This window comes from Pimephales promelas, chromosome 4, assembly GCF_988280905.1.
Source record: "Pimephales promelas chromosome 4, fPimPro1.hap1.1, whole genome shotgun sequence".
NCBI classification, from domain to species: Eukaryota; Metazoa; Chordata; class Actinopteri; order Cypriniformes; family Leuciscidae; genus Pimephales; species Pimephales promelas.
This window is the reverse complement of record NC_142772.1, coordinates 40,625,325-40,639,223: the sequence shown is the minus strand read 5'-3', so window position 1 is coordinate 40,639,223 and position 13,899 is coordinate 40,625,325. Positions and strand designations below refer to the sequence as shown.

General features: G+C 38.7%; 1 long non-coding RNA gene across 1 annotated transcript in view; it reads right to left on the bottom strand.

The window, feature by feature from the left end:
- Positions 1-4,223: 4,223 nt before the first annotated feature.
- Positions 4,224-13,899, bottom strand: part of LOC148981750 (uncharacterized) — a 28,926-nt gene continuing 19,250 nt past the window's right edge. Inside the window, exons 3-4 of the long non-coding RNA XR_016168196.1 lie at positions 12,608-12,679; positions 4,224-4,310 (exon numbers count right to left, since the gene is read on the bottom strand). This is a non-coding gene — a long non-coding RNA (uncharacterized LOC148981750). The remainder of the gene's footprint in view (positions 4,311-12,607; positions 12,680-13,899) is intronic.

Here is a 13,899-nt window from a genome sequence, read left to right as displayed (position 1 = left end):
TACTCATATGAGTCAGGCTGCGAATGTACGTGCCCGCTTCAGCTCTCTCGTGCTTACTAAATAAACGCCTCACCTCCGGCGCCGCGCACTCACTACATTCCCTTTAGTCTTTAGCACATAGTGGATGCATAACGCAAACCCAGTCAAACGTTTGACTGCAGTATCTTATGTGCTTTATAATCCGGTGCGCCCTATATATGAAAAATGTTCTAAAATAGGTCATTCATGGAAGGAGCGTAATGTAAATATTTATATTCGTCTGTATTATAGTTATGGACCACGATTACGCTTTGCCTGCACGTTCTGCTGCTACAGCCAGCTCATTAGCTAAAGCTCAAACGTACGGGTGAAAAATATGACCCGAGAAGGGTTTGGGACAGGAGAAAAAGCATGACACAGGTAAACATTGGGGTTGCATTTAAAGCTTCTTGACAAGCTAAATCTACAGAGAGATGCCGTATATCCGTATAGTTTGTGAAACGATGATGTCATGCCATGAGCTGAGCTGGTTGTCATTGACAGCGACAACAACTCCCGTGAGCCCACGCTCTTTCCCGACGTCATCAAAGTACGTCTTTTGTTATTATTTTAAATAAGTGACCCCTGGTGGCCAAAAATCGCATACTGTACGTTTAAGCATATGGTTGATTTGAAAAAATCTGGTTAATTTTTCCCCCAATACCATAGACAAGCAAATGTACACAATATGATAATCGTACATGTTCACATCATTATCCCGCTACACCCATATAATGAACAAGCTGAGCTTTTAACAAGAGGGACGGCAAAACCACATTATCCTTCTTTCCTGTTCAACCAATCTGTTATCGTCTGTCTGCTTTCTTGTTTTCATTTATTATTCTTACCACAGTTTCCTGCATTGCACTGTAAATGCCAATCAATAAGTAACCAATCCACCTTCCTTTGAGAGGCCATTTGTCAGTCAGAGTTGTCTGTCACCAGCCAAAGTAATCATATTTCTCTCCCTTTTTTGTTCTTTTCTCATTTGCCATTTCCTCAGAAGGGCTGGGGTGATTTAATGGATTGTGAAGTGGGCATGTTCCAGCAGCTAGACTGTGGCTGTTCGTGTTGCATTTAGAATGAATGTCGGCAGTGCCTTCCGCACTACACAGCTCTGATTCATCGCAGACCTCCTGCAGATAACTGCCGTATCGCTCGCACAGCCTTCGTAGATACAGATACAGCCGGTTTACTTGCTCTAAGGCCCAATCTAGACTCATTATGTGAGATACTTGAACTAAAAAGAAAACCGGCTCCTTTAATGGACAGGACACCAAATGTTTACTGCAGCAGGGGCCTATTTGTACGGATATCATTTACAATTGCTGTCTCTCTCTATCTCCTCAACCAGACTAGCAGTGTGAGTCACTGTTGCATTATGTTACAATGTGATGCATAGCACCACTCCATCTAAATCAAACTCTAGCTGTGCTGCAGTCATCATACACATTGTGCGGGGCAGTTAAACATGCAAAGTAAGGCCTCCAGGGCATCCTACGCTGTGAAAGCAAAGCCATGATAACTGGGTTACTCTTAGTTTCATAATCAGGTAATCTGTTGCTATATTTAATGTGATTCCACAAAAAATCAAGTCATCGCCACCTTCTTTTAGGGAGTCGGCAGTTCTTGTTTTTGGTCCTTTCCAAAGAGAGGGCACTTGAGCGTTCATGGAACACCTCTGGAGCAAATGAGGGTTAAATGACTCAACCAAGGGCAAATGTCAAGAGTGGAAAATGTAATTAAACCTGAATCTCTTTGTTTATGGTGTTTTTACTGAGCGGGCAATACATATAGTCTACAATGGATACTGTAAATGCAAAAACTGACTGGTTGCATGATTTACAGTGTTTATACAGTATACACAACGTACTACCGTTCAAAAGTTTGGAGTCAGCGAGATTTTTTTTTATGTTTTTGAAAGAAACTCACAAGGTTGAATATATACAGTAAATACTAGGGTTGTGAATCTTTGGGTAGACAGAATCATGAATCGAATCAATTCTATACGCTATGTTTTCAATTTCGTTCAAGAACGATTACATTCAAGACGATTGAAATGATCATTTTCACAATAAAATTCAATCCCATTTGATATCCCATTTAATTCGATTCTTCATCTTTTAAAGGGAAAGTTCACCCAAAAATTTGAATTTTGGCATCATTTATTCACCCTCATGTTGTTCCAAACCTGTATGAGATTTTTTTTTTCTGTTGATAGTTGACTGCAGACATTGACTTCTATGGTAGGAAAAAAAAAATACTACGGAAATCAGTGGTTACCATCAACTGTCTGGTTACCAATATTCTTAAAATTTATATTCTTTTCTGTTCAACAGACTACAGTATACCATAAAGAAACTCATACAGGTTTGGAATGACATGATGTGGGTAAGTATAAACTACGATGAATGTATTGCCGCTTTTCCACTGTATGTACTGTACGGCTTTCTTTGGCTCAATTTAAATGGTACGTGGTCTGTTGAGGTTATTAAGGGTTAGTTCACCCAAAAATGAAAATGAAGTCATTAATTACTCACCCCCATGCTGTTCTAACCCCGTAAGACCTTCGTTCATCTTCGGAACACAAATTAAGATATTTTTGATTAGATTTGAGAGCTGGATCACTCCTCCATAGACTGCCTAAGGGACTGGCTCTTGACGGCCCATAAAGTCATTAAAGAAAATGTTTAAATATTCCATGTGCCTACAGAGGCTCAATTATAAGTTTATCAAGCGACGAGACTACTTTTTGTGCGAAAAAAACATAAATAACGACTTTATTCGACTATTCCATTTCTTCATTATAGGCGCATGCGCGAGAACTGAGACGACGACGTTCTTCTTCGACTACTTCTTGTTACCGGCTGCTCACCGCTTAGGAGTTTTACCGCCACCTACCGTATAAGATGATGATCCATATATAAGGCGCTCCGGATTATAAGGCACACTCTCCATTCTGTCACTGATGGAGTTTTGGTTCCTTGACACTGATGCCTTTTTCCACCTTTGTTGCCTTGGCTTCTTAGTTGGGGACATGAAATTTTACATTTAAAGCTGCAGTAGATAACTTTTGTAAACAAAATCCAGAATGGTAAATGGACTGCATTTATATATCGCTTTCAAAGACCCAATGGCCACCAAAGCGCTTTACATTTGCCTCACATTCACCCCTTCACTCACACATTCATACACCGACGGCGGTGTCAGCCATGCAAGGCGCCATCCAGTTCGTCGGGAGCAGCTGGGTGTCTAGGTGTCTTGCTCATGGACACCTCGACACTTGGTCAGGTGGAACCGAGGATTGAACCACCAACCTTCTGGTTTGTAGACAACCTACATGAACCACTGAGCCACTGCCGCCCCTACGAAGAGTTCACGAAGTTCAGAAATAGTTTTCTGAGACTATTTATTCTTCAACCTTTTGACCACACTTGGCAGCGATCATTTTTTCTAAAGCACAACTGACCTGCTGCTGGATATATTCATGAAGGAAACACATCAACTAGCCTGTCATACACCTGCCAGTGCCCATATGTTATTCATAACCAGTGTTGAGTGGGGTGGGTTTCCAAAATGTACAGTATAACAGTATAAAGAAACTCATACAGGTTTGGGATGACATGATGTGGGTAAGTATATACTATGATAAACTACGATGAATGTATTGGCGCTTTTCCACTGCATGGTACGGTACGGCTCGGTTCGGCTCACTTATGGCGCATTTCCACTGCATGGTACGGTACGGCTTGCTTCAGCTCGTTTTAAATGGTACGTGGTCTGTTTAGGTTCCTAGCGTACCGAACCGGTACTAAAATGTGACGTGAAACACTGTAGATCACTGATTGGTCAGAAAGAATTGTCACTACCAGTGTCGTCGTATTTGCGACGTGAGAAACCAAACCCGCTAGACTTAAATAGCCAGTAACAGCCATCGCTGTAGCGACTGCTTTTAAACTAATCCCATCCACTTTAATGCGGTACTAACTGCAGTGGAAAAGCAACCGAGCTAAAGCGAACCGAGCCGTGCCGTGCCATGCAGTGGAGAAGCGAAGCGAGCCGAAACGTGCTGCGTCTTATCCGTACCGAGCCCTACCAGCAGTGGAAAAGCGCCGTATGCTACAAAGCTTTGTAAACAATGTTGAATGTAGGCTACACATTTTTAAAATTATAAAACAAGAACCATAACCATGCAATACCTGTTTTAGCAGTGCAGTACTCAGGCTTCATATTCACAAATCTCCGTTTTGTTGAGGAAGTGCGTCCTGATACGTATGCCTCTGTCCATGGTGCTGAAACGGCAGAATTCAGTCAGTTGAGAATAACTGAATCAGTCCGGTTTTGATTTGACCTATTTAAACATAATGTGGTTTGTAATTTGAGTAATTATTAGACACAAAAGCTTCTGAAATCTCAACTCTATGTGACCGCTCTACTTTAATGTTATGGGCAGCAGTACTCAACAATCGGACACAGTTTGAAGCAACTTAGGTTATCTGAAGCAAATAAAAATACATACAGTGCTACAATATAATTTTAAAGCCAAATTATCTTTCTGCTTACAATGTGTAGAGCCTCAAAGGCATTAACCTGGTTTTAGGTATTCTTTGTGAAATCCTTCTTTAATTACTACCCAGTCTCTAACCTTAATAAAATGGCTTCCTGGCGATCGGAAATCCACACCCCACACTCCCAATCTCATTACTGGTAAACGCTTGGCAATTGCTTGGTGCCATTTGTTTCAAATGTTCAATCGTCCAAGACAAAAGGCAACTCTTGTTTTGGTACCTACGGACCATCTGTCAGCCATAGAAACTTCTAAAAACATTCCATGAGATGAGACAATATTTTAATTACTCCCATGAGACTGTTTCAAAGACAAGCAGGTTTAAACCAAAACCTGGTACAACAGAGAGCAGGTGGTGGGGGTGTCTCTTACTCTTGGATAGCAGAGCTAGCGCAATTGTATTTATACGTGCGGCTCCGCCGCCAAGCTTTTATTATATTATTTTTAGAGATGTGTCTGTGGGTCTTGTTAAAACTACAAAATAAAGAAATGTGCAAACATTTATATATGTATATATTTAAATAAATTGTTACGGGCATGTTTCCCAGAAAGAATAAAGTCATTTATTTATTCTGTAGCTGAACGTGAGGAACAATAACATTTAATTCTGGACATAACGAAATCCAGAAGAGTTCACCAAGTTCAGAAATAGTTTTATGAGACTATTTACTCCTTAAACATTTTGACCACACTTGGCTGCGATTATTTTTTCTAAAGCACAACTGACCTGCTGCTGGATATATTCATGAAGGAAACACATCAACTAGTCTAGCATACACCTGCCCATACGTTATTCATAACCAGTGCTGAGTGGGGTGGGTTTCCAAAATGTGAGACCCTACAGACGTCATTAGGCACAGCAACGACCATCAGGAGGCTTTTGTGCAAGACTGTAGTTGAAAGGCAGTAATTGTTAACACGTGTAAGAAATTAAAAAAAAAAATCTGCAAACTGTCAAAGCATCAAAAGGCCCTACTTAGAGCTTTCAGTCTCTGTGAATTGCTGGTTCATTTGCATTTCTTTCACATACAAACTGAATACACTGCTAAAATCTCATTTATTTGGGTCAATGAGCAATGATGCCAAATAAAATCAACCTAAAGCCTACGATTGACAAACACAAATTAGACCCCAATGAATTAACCAATGCATGCTTTATCAAATGCCTAGTTTTTCTTTCACCCTTTCTCAAAGCCGTGTGGTGATCTACGTCTTAGTAAAGCAGGTTGTCATTCTCTGTAAAACTCTTTAAACTGATGCTACAGAAAAGCTAATCATTCTGTAAAAGTGCATAAAATGCCATAATTACTGCAGACAGAACAGAACAGAACAACGTGACACCGTGTAATCCCAGCTTTTTAATGTCGCTTTAAGGAGGGCCGGGATTACAAAACAATGAGCTGTCTTCATGGGGGAATATAATGTATATGCGTGCATACATGCATGACTGTTAAATGTGGGCGGAAAGTATGTGGAATGCAACCCGGAGCACTTTCGGGATTCATTTCATTACAGAACAATGAACCTTTAAACACACACACACACACACACATTTAGCTGAAGTCCTTACTGAAAGATATCAGTACCAAATACCAAAACAATCTGATTTTTTTTTTAAAAAGTCCCAAATGCGTTTATAAAGAAAATTATTTTCTTCCAAATAGATTAATTGGCTGATAATGCCACATGGATGCGTTTCAGATAGATAAAAAGCAAATCTATCTCCAAAAAAAGCCCAGTTGTATCTAAACACTCCAATACAACCAGATATGACAGGAACAATATTTTCAGATATTTTTACAGAAAATATTCATATTTAAAAAGAAACAAATTATTGCAAGTACAGATTTTTTAATAACTGTACATGCATTTTCGAGATGATTTAGTAAATGCACACACACACACAATTTAGTAATTAAGTTATGTGAAATGAGTTTTGTATTGGGAGTGAGTAGGAGGTATGTCTGAGAAGTTAAGGTTAACTTTTAAGTTGTTCTGGAACTTGTCATTCAGCCTGTGCGTGAACAAAAAAGAAACCAGATACGGCAAAGGAATGAAGAAAAAAAATTGTGGGGACTTAAAGGAGGCTGGCGATATGAGAACATCAAAGGAATCACCTTCCTTGTTCTTGCAGTTTTTCTTGTTTCTCTTTACGCCTCTGTCTGTCACACCTATGTATCCACAGGCCAAAGGATACAATAGTGCTGCAATAAGCGTTACTTTTATGGAAGAGACGCTCTCTCCTCATTGTAGTCAAGAAAGAACCTGGAAGCTACAGCTCTGCAGAAAGCTCAAGGGAGAAACTTACAACATCCAGTTAAACTGTAAATAAAATCTCACTTTGTGTTCAGCATCATCAACTAAATCTCTATCTCTACATGTCATGTAAGTCTTGGATATCCAAGTGGGGCAAGACAGTCTTTCTGTGTTAGGTGAAATCAGGTCATTGACAGCAGTCTGAAGCAGTGTGAAAGCACCAATTGGATGTAAAGGGTTATGGGAGGATTCTACTATAAACACCTACTGAACCAAGCATCTCTTCTTCAGAAAGGATAAAAAGATACAGTGGAAACTGGGGGAGGTTTGGCCTAGCGGACCTCGACTGGTAAGTTTGAAGCCTCCCTTTTCAACCCCAATAGACCTTATTCACAGAAGCGCCATCTTTGATTTTTAACGGGAATGAAAGCGCGGCTGTGATGGATCTCTTCAGTGGGTTTTTTGGATTGTTCTGCTGACTGCAAAAATATTTTCCCAAGAACTTTCAATAGACAAAAAGCTGTGGGAAATTACAAATTATCTAGGAGATTTATACAGGTTTTTACAGCAGATGCCATTGAGCCTATCCCTCACAGCATTGATTTATACTTGTCATGGTTCTGCTCTGAACAAGGTCTATTAAACCCTTTATTGTGACCTTGCAAGGCACCTGGCCTCCAGAGGGGTTGTGTATAAATCGCTTTGAAATAATTTGAAGCAAATGACTAATTGCTTCCTAAACTTTAATATAATTATTTAGAAAGAAATGATTACATTTTAATGGAAACATTACAAGCACATTATGTTGTGCTTGTTGATGCATGCATGCTAAAGTAGATAGATCATTTTTGACAATTAAAAGTAAGATGTTATATTGTACACTTTCACTCAATTACTGTCTACTCTATACATTTTTCAGATATTTATTTATTTGTTGTATTTTACTGTTATACAATTTAGATCTTCACCTTTCACTGTAAAGATCTAAACATATTTAGATATAGACGAAATTGCAATGGAACACGATTTCGAGATATCTAAATATGTTTAAGTGAAAGGGAAAACTTCCTAAATCTCTGTGTAAACAATGAGTGACGTCGACGCACAAACGATCACTTCCGTGCCGTCAGATGACTTGGACGTGGCTGTGGTTACATGAGGTAAAAACGATATAAATACTGTTCGTTTTCTCACACAAACCGCTCGTTTCGTGTCTTAGGCCATCAATGTGTACTTACATTTATGAGTCATTCAATCATGTTTAATTTTGACTTCTCTGTGCATGCTCTTTGAGGTGAAGTGAGGGAGGACCCCCTAAATCTCCATTATATGACTGACAGACAACAACGCTTTGACCGAAAAATACCAAAATTGAAAATACTGTGAAAACAAAGACACCTATATCTTGGATGACCTTGAGGTAAGCTAAAACATAACAAAAATTCATTTCAAAGTGAACTATCCCTTTAAATGTTCCTTCCCCTTATTTGGCCTCCATGTTGATCTACAGCAACAAACACCTCTGGTATCACTCGATCGCACTTTCTCACTCGTTACCAGTGAGGTGTTGGTCATTTCCCAGCAGGGGTGGTTGGCCCTGCAAGGCGATCAAAGTAACCTTCTATCCCTAGCAGTTTCAACCACACCACCTTAAAGCTACAATATGCAAGATTTTTAATATAAAAAAAATCACTCGCACAGTGTGATATTTTTCCTGCAGTTGTGTACTTACAATATCCCAAAAGTTCCCAATGATGTTTAATTTCAGAGAAATTCCAATTTCATCCCTGTTCACTTGTCGCCTTTCAATGACGTAACATCCACGCGTCACGATACACATACACAGGAAACGTAAGATCCCATAGCAATATTTATTAAGGTTTATTCCATACCCACAAACAGTCCAGGCCAGGGTCAAAAGTCCAATAAGGCAATCCAAAAACATTAGAAACACATGGGAAACAAGGCAGAACAGATTCCGGAAGTGTGGGGACTACAAGGACTCCGTGACAAACACTGAGACAGACAGGGTATATATACAGACACTAACAAGGTGACCGAAACAACTGTGTGCAATGAACAAAGAGTAACAAAACAGGATGATGGGAAATGTAGTAAGTGTATAGGACACCGTGCGGGAAGAGGACCTCTAGTGGTTACCCAGGGTAACACAAACCAAACACTGTGACACCGCGTTATCTCTGGTTTCCGCTCGTACTGCCATAGCAACCATGGCGACAGACATGGACAACACTGCGTTACGTCTAACGGCAAACTCACGCTGTTGTTGTTTCGTCCAAACATTATGGACCATGGCAAGCAGAGTTTGGGACAAAAGGCGAACTAAAACGAGGATCAAAATCAGCATGGTGTTTTCGAGATACCGGAAGCTCCGTGACAAACTTAGACTTGACAGAGACGCCATTCTCGCATGTACTTTATTAGACAGGTGATCAAATGTACATAAAACTAATCAATATTATAATAATCAACTTGAAGAAATGATTAGTGTATTATTCTAATGTTGATCTACCTTACTGCTAGTCTCATACAGACAAACTAACACAGAATAACATAACTTTCAACACTCTCAAATGCAGTTTAGTGTTGTCATCTAATAAACTGACCTGTGTAAGTATTAATACAGCACTTGCGGGTTCGGTAGAATGAAATTTCCTTATTCCTTTATATCCGCGGGACTCGCATGTGGCACTGATATCTGTCTCTTATTATTAGCAATCGCGCCCTGCTTCTTGTTAAAAACATCAATGTATTCACTCATCCATAAACATTATTAGATCCATCATTTCCATAATTCTGCTTATGCGTCATCAACCTATGCCTTTGTTACTGTAAGAGATTAGCGATCTCTAGCAGTGGAAAAAAAGTACACATAGCTTTAAAGAGAAAAAAAAAGAGCAGGCCTTTGACAACAACTCTGGCATCTGACAAGCAAGGCAGTGGTACATGATCCTAAACAGGTAAACCTGCGTAATAGCATTTGCATGATAAACACCATTTTTTGGACAGGTGTAGATTAGAAACTGGCACTTTAAGACCAGATGCGGCCTCGTGCTTTCTCCAGTGTCACTCTCCCCTGCCAAAGGACACAAATCTCAGTCTAACGTTTGATATAAATGCACTCTGGCATTTCTGAGGCTTCTGGTTGAGTGTTCACAAGAGTAAACTGCAGAGGGATGAAACGAGACTTAATGAGATTTGGAGTGTTCGGATCTCACTAACCCTCCTGCCATCTGCTTCCCCTGAACGCAGGCCTGCCGAAATCATATGACAGCACTGGACAAATACAAGCGCTAATGCTCTTTTAATGAGTTGTGCCATGCGAACACACGTACTGACTGTAAACACAGACTCACGTGCTTATAGTTGCCGTGTGTGGTTAAGGATAAGGCACAATGAGTATCCCAAACTTGCGGGTCTGGGAATGTAGACATGCAAACACAAGCTACAAATAATGGTATCAATTTAGCGGTAAACATACTCAGTGTATACTCAAATACTTGCGTATTTAATTTACACTTTAATTAGTGAGATCAGCTCGGGGTTTCAGAGAGCCCACCCACAGACTGTTCACTGACCGTCTGATGAATATTTCATAAAAAGGCCAAGACCTTTCTCAGAACTGATTGGTTTACCCGAGAGTCATGGTGCAAGGGTTTTTATCAATCTGATGGGACTTAACATTGTGTTTCTAGGCTGCCACATTTAACAATTCCAACTTGGTGTGGTTATAAATATTGATATTTCAATTACAGTTACAGCAAAAGTAAGTTATATTTTACCACAGTTTAAAGTCTGAATTGAATGTGATTAATAGGGCCTGTTTCATAAACCGACAGAAATATACGTACATCTTTCAGTTGAGTTGTCTTCACAAACTGCATGCAACAACACAGTGTGACTTTTAGTCTGATTCATCATGAACAAATGACTCTAATAAACAGGTTCTTCTTAGTGAATCAAAAATACACAGCACAACCAGTGTAGCCTGATTCTGATTCTCGAACAAATGACTTTGGTTCTTGAGTTACTGTATTTCCATTCCATTCATGTGAGTTTATAACTGAAGTGATCATTAGGGTTGGGTATCGTTTTAATTTTAATTTTGATTCTTGACGATTCCCGGTTTCGGTTCCAATATGGTAATAAAAGAAAAATTGAGATTTGCAAACATTTTGTTGCAGCTAAATACCATGACAAAAAAAAAAAAAGACTAAAGAACAATTAACAAATGAGCTAGGCATCTAATAAAAAAATTTCAAACATTATTGAAGATGATTCAGTCAGTAATACAATAAGAATAAATAAAAAAAATTAGTAATTTCACAAATAAATACAATGGTTAAAAACTATAAAAGTTCAGAAATTTAAATCAAATGTAAAATAACACTGCACAGTTTCCTTTTTATAAAAAAAAACTGATTAATCCTTAAAGTAACAAAAGTTATTCAGTCAAGATCAGTGACTGATTTGATTTTACGTTTGTTATTAACGATAATGAAACGTAATGGTTTATTAGGCTTCTGTCACTTTAACACTTTAACTGTCACACTAAGAAATATTTTTGCAAAAAAAATAATAATAATAATAATTCTTGCACTTTAATGATTTAAAAACACATTAAAATGCGCACACAGGACTTAAGTGTCTGATTCCATAATTGGAATCGATTTTCGATTCCCAACCCTAGTGATCATATGTTAAGAATTTATTTTAGTTTTTACAATAAAAGCTTCACACAGGAAATGTAATATAAAGTTCAGTTTTTGATTATTGATTATTATTTGCTAAATAAATTTATTTTAAATTGCATAGGGCTCTGCTGTTAATTTGTGAACATTTTTCAAAATGTTGGCCTATCAAGTTAGAAGTTTCCTTATATAATTTAAAGTAATAGCTGGAGGGAAATATTCTTTTATATGTAAGCAAAATAGGCATCGTAAATGAAAAGTACCCAAATGAATCGATATAAAATCAAATTAAATCGAAATCTAATGTCATTTCTGTGAATCATAAAATGGGTATCGATAAGTGGTTGTACTTCCAAAGAAGAATTAAACACTGGAGTTTGAAAAGTTCATGACACTGAATCTTTAAAAGAACAGCAAGTAAACATGATATCATTGAGCAAATATATTCCACAGGGTTAGACATAGTCTCAAAAGCACTCTTTTCCCACAAACCACATCTTCCCCATTTAGCAACAGAGCTGCTATTGATTTTTACAGTGCAGAATTAAAATTAATACCATCTAAATGCATTCAGTGCGTACAATTATACAAAATAAAACAATCATTGCTAATCTTCCATCACATCAGAATCTTCATATTGGTTAGAATCTTTGCTGACCTCAATTGCATTGGCATAAATAATCACTAAGGGACTAGTCTTCATTAAAAGCGCAGCAGAACTCAACAATGACTCCTCCTTGTACTCAGAGCAGTCTGTACAAACCACTATTTGTGCGAGTCTCATTGTTTGATGTGAAGCAAACATGGCAGTAGATGATTTCTCCCCCTCAAGTCATACTGATGTGTCCAATCTCCAGATGACATATTGATAAGGCGATGAATAACAAGACTGAAAATCTCTAAATCTGTCCAATTTTACTCTGACACCAGCTGCTGAGAGGGCTGGCAGCAGAGAGTCATTGGATGTGGAAATTAATAAGGAATAATTGGGCATGACAAATCAGAAATTTACCGTCAGACCAATTAAGGCCAAATCAGTTTGACATACTCTCACCTTCTGATTAGCAGAGGAAGGAGTGGAATTACTGGTGATTCAGAGGAGGAGATTTGGCACACTCTGGAGTCACTGTGGCAAGGGAACAAGAAATATGGCGCGATCAATGAAAGCATCTTATTATACATGTATTTATAGGCACCTTACATTACACTCAAGGACACCTTACAAACACAATAAAACAACCAACAATAAACAAATACTCATTATTACAGCCTGTATACCAGCATTAAAATATAAAAGTGATCACATAAAAGCCTGCCGAAAAAGATGGGTCTTAAGGCGAGACTTAAAAACACGAAGACTTGTTCAATATACAGTATAAGGAGGTTCAATAAATAAGGAGCTGCATGACTAAAGGCTTGGGACCCCATAGAAGTAGTGCGAGTTCAAGGGAGAACAAGTGGGATTGAAGAAGATGATCGTAAAGTCTGAGTTGGAGTAACTATGAAGAAGGTCAGATAAGTATGAAGGGGCAAGATTGAGTGCATTGTAAGAAAGAAGAAGAATTTTAAAATCAGTACGATATTTAACCCGGAGCCAGTGTAAGTGTAATATGGGAGTAATGTGTTCAGCTAGAGGAGTTCTGTAGATGATTCGAGCTGCTGAGTTCTTGTACTAGCTGAAGTTTGTGTAGTAGCTTTGAAGGCAGTCCATAAAAAAGAGTGTTGCAATAATATATACAGTACGTTAAAGGAACACTCTGACTTTTTGGGACTTTAGCCTATTCACCTTACCCCCCAGAGTTAGATAAGTCCATACATACCTTTTTCATCTCCGTGCGTGCTATAAGTCTGTTTGACGCACCCACCGCTAGCCTAGCTTAGCACAAAGACTCGATGTGACTGGTTGCAGCTTTCATACTGATCCAAATGAGTGGCAAAATAACGCAAACGTTTTCCTATTTACATGTTGTGATTTGTATAGTCACATAATGTACAAATAACAAAGTCAAATGAGACACAGACATCTTTTAACCGTATAAAACCTGGGAACTATTCTCTGAAGGCGAAGCACTGCTACTTTGACGGCGTAATAACCGCATCACCGGAGACACGCCGTGGTGAGGAGCGGAGAGTTCGCTCGGTGTTTGGGTAATAGAGTCAGCAATTTATAAATAGTAAAAGCGTAGTTTAGAGTCATGGGTTTTCGCTCTATTGTAAATAGCTGCGACTGTAAACAGGGGAGGTAATACCACGTTTCACAGAATTCCAACTAAAAACGCTGACTGGATGAAGAAATGGATAACTTACTCTGGATATTTATCCAAACACACCTAAGATTATCAAGGG